Here is a 5771-nt window from a genome sequence, read left to right as displayed (position 1 = left end):
CGTAATCTGCACTCTTTGATGCCGTCTGTCCGGTAAGCGAAATATTCACACGGAGGTAAACACGTATCATTCAATTTATCCTCGTGATACACGTATTTGTACGGAAAGACACCTTTGTGCGTAAGCAATTCGAAATCCTCGTGAGACAACGAGGAAAATTCAGAACGAGTAATTTTTAATTGATCAGTATTTAGAAGTGATGCCAATTTTTCGAGACTTAAACTCAAAAATTTATATGAATCAATGAATCTAAACTGTATGCAATTTTGTACTTTGCCCTGCGCGATTCTGTTTCTGCCCCGGTAGCTGCGACATGTTTGGTAAATGAAATATATTTTATGCAACAAATGCACGTTTTTTGCGTCCTCCCAGTGATGGCAGATGGAAAGATCTTTCTCGCGTACGCGCATTCGAGCAATGCTACATAGTTTTATCGACGTATAGTTTTAGTGGTACTATAAGGGCCCTTATATTGATTGAAAAAATATTAAGAAAATTGTAATAGAAAAGTTTTTATTAAATTTTTTTATTTAAAAGAATGCTGCTTAGAAAACATAACATGTATAAATACAATTACATAATACAAATATATCCCGACATTTTTTTTTTTTACGGAGGAAGAAAAAATCTTTGCAAGGTTCTTTTAGAAGTCATAACTTCTGATCCTCATTTCAAAAGGGATAAAACGACCTGAAGCCCGTACTTCAGGTATCGCGCGCCACATTATCTTTAAAAAAAATGTACATAAAATTAAAACAAAAATAACAAAACAAAATAAAAATAAAGCCTTTATAATTGTAATAATAAAAAATAAGGCACTTATGCATGTACTCCATGCTATATCACAGCCAGTAATTAAATAAAAAAAAGACACTTATACATGTATTTTTTCATGCATTATCACAGACAGTGATTAAACAAAAAAAAAATATGCATGGAGGCTAACAAATAAAATAACTTAATATGATTAAATATTGCATACATACTGGATGCATTCCGTTTGGACGCTCACGCGCTGTAAGCGCTTACGCTTTTGAGCGCTATTTTCAATCGTTCTATTTGACGCTTGAGTGCTTATACGTGCTTAAGTAAAATCGTTTTTTTTTCGTGAGCATTGGTGAGCCTGCGTAAGCGTTGCGTACATTTCAAAATGCCGCCGTATAAATTATTATGTTTGCTATGTTTGATGTTAAATGCATTAGAATTATTTTTTGACAATGAAAGTTATCTGCATTATAATGAAGAATTGATAAATATTATATATCTTAACAAATATTGCAAACGTTCAATATTACGGCTAGAAAACTACGTAGAAAAGATTATACCATTACACAACGATGAATTATTTAAATCACGTTTTAGGTACGTCTTATTTTTATATAAATAAATCTGTTCTTTTTAATTGAATTTTTTGCACAAATATTTTCCTTCTTTCTTTTCATGTTAAAAAAGAAAGTCTGAATTGCAGATGCTTTAAAAGTTAGATTATGCTGGTCGTAATTTCTGTTGAAAGTGGTAAAATTTAATAATAAGGATTTTAATACTTCTGTGTATATTCTGTGTACAAAAACATAAAAATCTTATCATTAAACTTTACCAGTTCCAGCATCCGGTAAGAAGCATCACATAATTTATTTTGCAAATTAATTTCTTTTGGTTTATCATTAGAATAAAACAAAGTACTTTTAATTTGATGTTAAATTTAATAAAACTTTCATTATTAAGAACAAAGAGTGGACATAAAAGTACAATTTTTTATTGCAATTTGGAAAATGACTACACCAGATTTGTATCGGTACGTCATTAAAATATCTATACTTGTCTGTTAATTCGTAAATACAATTTAATTGTAAATATAATGTCCTTCTTTAAATATTTATAGATCAATTTGTGAAAAATTCAATGTGGGTAAAGCCACAGCGTTACGCGCTGTAACAAGAGTATCTAAAGCAATTGCCTAATTATTTTTATTACATGGCCAGAAGGTAACAGAGCAGAAGATGTTATGAAGGGATTTTTTACAACAAGTGCTTTTCCTAAAGTGTTACCTGCCATAGATGGCACACATACTCGTATAAATATAACTGCTCCACATATCAGTCCCGAAACGTATATCATTAGAAAAGCGCATCATAGTATAATACAATTACAAGTAATTTACATTAATTTTACTATTTTTTATAAAATAATAGTTACACAGTTATATAATTAATCATAATTAATTTTTTGTTACTGTCAGGCTATTTGTGATCATGAGTGACGATTTATTGTTATTTATTGTTATGCCGGAAATGTTGATTCTGTTCATGATCAACGAGTATTTCGTTTGTCTGAAATCTATAATTAATTGGAAAGTTTATTATCTTGAAAAGTTTCCTAATAATAGTCACTTAATAAGTGACGCAGCAGATACTCTTCATGAATGTTTATTAACACTATATCGCTATAATAGACATCTCACAAATAGATAAAAAAACGATAATTTTTGCTCATCTGCTCAAATGGTTATCGAACGGACATTTGGCTTATTAAAAAGAACATTTAGAAGCTTGTTATCAATTCTAGACATAGAACGAGTTGATTTAATTCCTGAATTTATTATTCTCTGTTGCATTTTACATAACGTGTGTTTAATGATCTTTTAATTGATGTATACGAAGATAATCAATGTGATAATCCACACAATAATTGATTAAGAAACTTAAGAAATAATAATAGAGCTCAAACAAAGAGAGATGAAATTTGCAATAACTTAATTATTCAAAATGCATAAGATATATAATCATCAAAATGTTTATGTTTATGTTTACGTTTGTGTTTATTTTTAACTACAAATAAACTTATAAATAACTTCTTGTAAAACTGTCTTGGCGTTTCTTGTATTCACAAAAAAATTAAAAAGTAAAAAGTCAGATTGAACAGATGGGCTTCTGTGTATATCGTAGATTCTTGGTTCAAGAAATTTGGTTCACTTGGAAGTAAAATAAAATATATACATTGCACGAAATAAACAATAAAAGAGATGCAACAACTAGTTACATTGATTTATTTAATGAATTCACACATAGAACACACAATGCTAAACTTGTTCTAACTATTTTTATCGCTATTGCTAACATAATTATTAATTATTTTAAAACTTATAAATAAAAAGAGTGAGAGAGCCAAAATAAGTGAACTTGGTACTTGGACGGATCGATAATTGTTCACGCTGATTCCGAATATGTAGGTCTCTAATTGACGCCATGCATCGTTCCACAGAAAATAGGCCTCAGAGAAAGTTTCAATTCCGTGAGAATCTTATTTTCTCTGGAACGATGCATGGCATTAATTAGAGACCTACATATTTGGAATGAGCGTGAAAAATTATCAATCCATCCAAGCACCAAGTTCATTTTAAAAGGCAAGAATATGGGGGCTAACTGCTTATAAATTGGCATCATTTTTTTTTAAATTTTAGAATTTTTTAATTATTTCTTGCTCATAATTTCAAGCATTTTTTCCATTGAAAGAAGAAATTGTTCACGTGACTGCATTACTTCTCTGTGACGTCTCTCTATAGCGTCTTCTAAAACTTTTTCTTCTTGTCGAAGATCATCTATATATTTTTCGACAGTTGACATTTGCTGAGATTTTTCTGCATAAAATAAAAATATTTTCATATAACATTACTAAAGAACAGTGTAATTCAGAATACATATTTTTTTATATGAATCAGGATAAACACCTATTGCTTTGCCTTGTCCTTATGTTGTACACCCAAAGACTTTGATTCTGTCCATGGGGAAATTTTCCAAACTGAGAAGTCACCACTTTCTACATACTCGCAGTTCATGATTAATGAAACGACTAGAGCTTATTGGTCGTTACGTTAATCATGAACTATAAGTATGTAGAAAGATAGCAACTTTTCAGTTTGGAAAATTTCCCCATGGACAGAATCAAAGTCCTTGAGTGTACATGAGAACGTCCCGTTTGACCACGTTGCAATTGACCACAGCCATTCACAGCAGCTGATACCTAGAGTTTTTCCACTATTTAAGCACTGTGAGTGTGGCTGGTGATCAATTGCAAAGTGTTCAAAAGACTCCTACCCATTGTACAGTCGTGAGCTAAAAGGTAGCAACACTTTTTTTTTATGAGTTTCTGAATGCGCATCTTTAATGAGAGATGAGAACGACTGCATCCATCGAGTTTTGCGCGAAACGTCAAACCATGTCAAACGTTCGTATACAAGGTGTACGACATAAGATTCGATCGGCTTTGGTCTAATTAATAATTTAAGCTTAATTAGACCAAATAATAAAGACATATAATAAACTCCGTACAAATCTCAAGGCAATTTATGAATACAGCGAAAGATTTGGATTTGCATAAGCTTGTTACAGAAGAGACCAAACTTGAATATATTAGACTCGTGTGTCAAATGGAAATGACTGAAACAATTCGTAAGCAGTAAGTGAAATGAATTTTCTAAAATCTAGTAGAAAGATATATTGTTTGCTTTAACTATTTGTTTAATTACGTTTTTACGTTCTACGTTATTTTTATACTTTAAATCTTCCTAGCTACAGGTTAAATGTATTCTTGGAAGGCTTTTATGATATTATACTTAAACGATTTCCATATTTAATGAACAAGAATTTGAATTATTGGCCATCGTGCCTTATGTAGATATCGAGAATCTTGTAGCAAATACTGAACATCATAAATACACTGCTATGTCTTTACAGGTACTACATTTTGACATTTTGTATTATCTCAAGTTTGAAAGAATTAAATTATACTACATTTTAATTATTTATTTGTTTCACTCACAGATTCAATGGTTCTAGTGCATTACATGGTTTTGATCAAGCGGATCGTGCGAAGTTCTTACAATTCGTTACGTCCAAAGTGTCGTTACAAGATTTTGCTGTGTTAGAAGACATGAATTGTATACAAAAGTTCCAAATTCACAGAGAAAATAGATCAACAGACAAACTTTCATCTGCATATACTTGGTAAATATCTGAAGAAAGAAATTTTTGTAATACTTTCTTATATGCGTGTATAAGCTGAAATTAAATCGATATAAAAGTGGGCTAAAAGTGTATTATCTAATTGCAGTTTCAATCAATTGGATCTGCCAGTGTACGAGACGTATGATAAACTTAATACAAATCTACTTATGAATGCAGCGAAGGATTTGGATTTGCATAAGCTTGTTGGAACGCTATTGTCGTATAATATGTAGCAGTAATAATAAGTATGAATATAATAATAACTTATTCCATAAATAACTTTATTATTAAATAATATGATATTGACAATAGAAATACAAACTAATACTAAAATTTTTTTCAAATTATAAAAAAAGTCATTTAACACTTCAAAAAATAATCTAAAAATATAAATATACATTACAATGCAAGTGTGTTATGTAATTTTTACATATATAATTTATTTTATTCTTATTAGATAACAAAATTCTTGTCGGATATTCTTTAGAACTGTTTACATAAATTTTCGATATAAGAATAATACATTAGAAATATTGATACACTTTTATAATACATCTCCATAATAATATATCTCCGAAATTAAAAAATTTGAGTATTAGAATGCTAGAACATATTTCAAGTTTTGTTTTTTTCAATTGTAACGCTGGTAGTTTCTCGCTGTCGGTTGGTTGCTGGGAATGGAGTCAGGATCGAATGCTCGGATGTGCTCGCCGGATTGTCCGGGTTCGTGTCAAATGATAACGCCGTGATTTGTTAGTGAAAACGATA

General features: G+C 30.3%; 1 long non-coding RNA gene across 1 annotated transcript; it reads left to right on the top strand.

The window, feature by feature from the left end:
- The first annotated feature begins 3952 nt into the window (after positions 1-3952).
- Positions 3953-5243, top strand: LOC120358512. The gene is made up of 4 exons (XR_005575456.1): positions 3953-4455; positions 4575-4733; positions 4821-5003; positions 5110-5243. It is a non-coding gene; the product is annotated as an uncharacterized LOC120358512 (long non-coding RNA).
- Positions 5244-5771: the final 528 nt, after the last annotated feature.

Source organism: Solenopsis invicta, chromosome 8 (genome assembly GCF_016802725.1).
Source record: "Solenopsis invicta isolate M01_SB chromosome 8, UNIL_Sinv_3.0, whole genome shotgun sequence".
NCBI lineage: Eukaryota > Metazoa > Arthropoda > Insecta > Hymenoptera > Formicidae > Solenopsis > Solenopsis invicta.
Note: the sequence above shows the minus strand (reverse complement) of the source record. Positions and strands in the feature narration are given on the sequence as shown.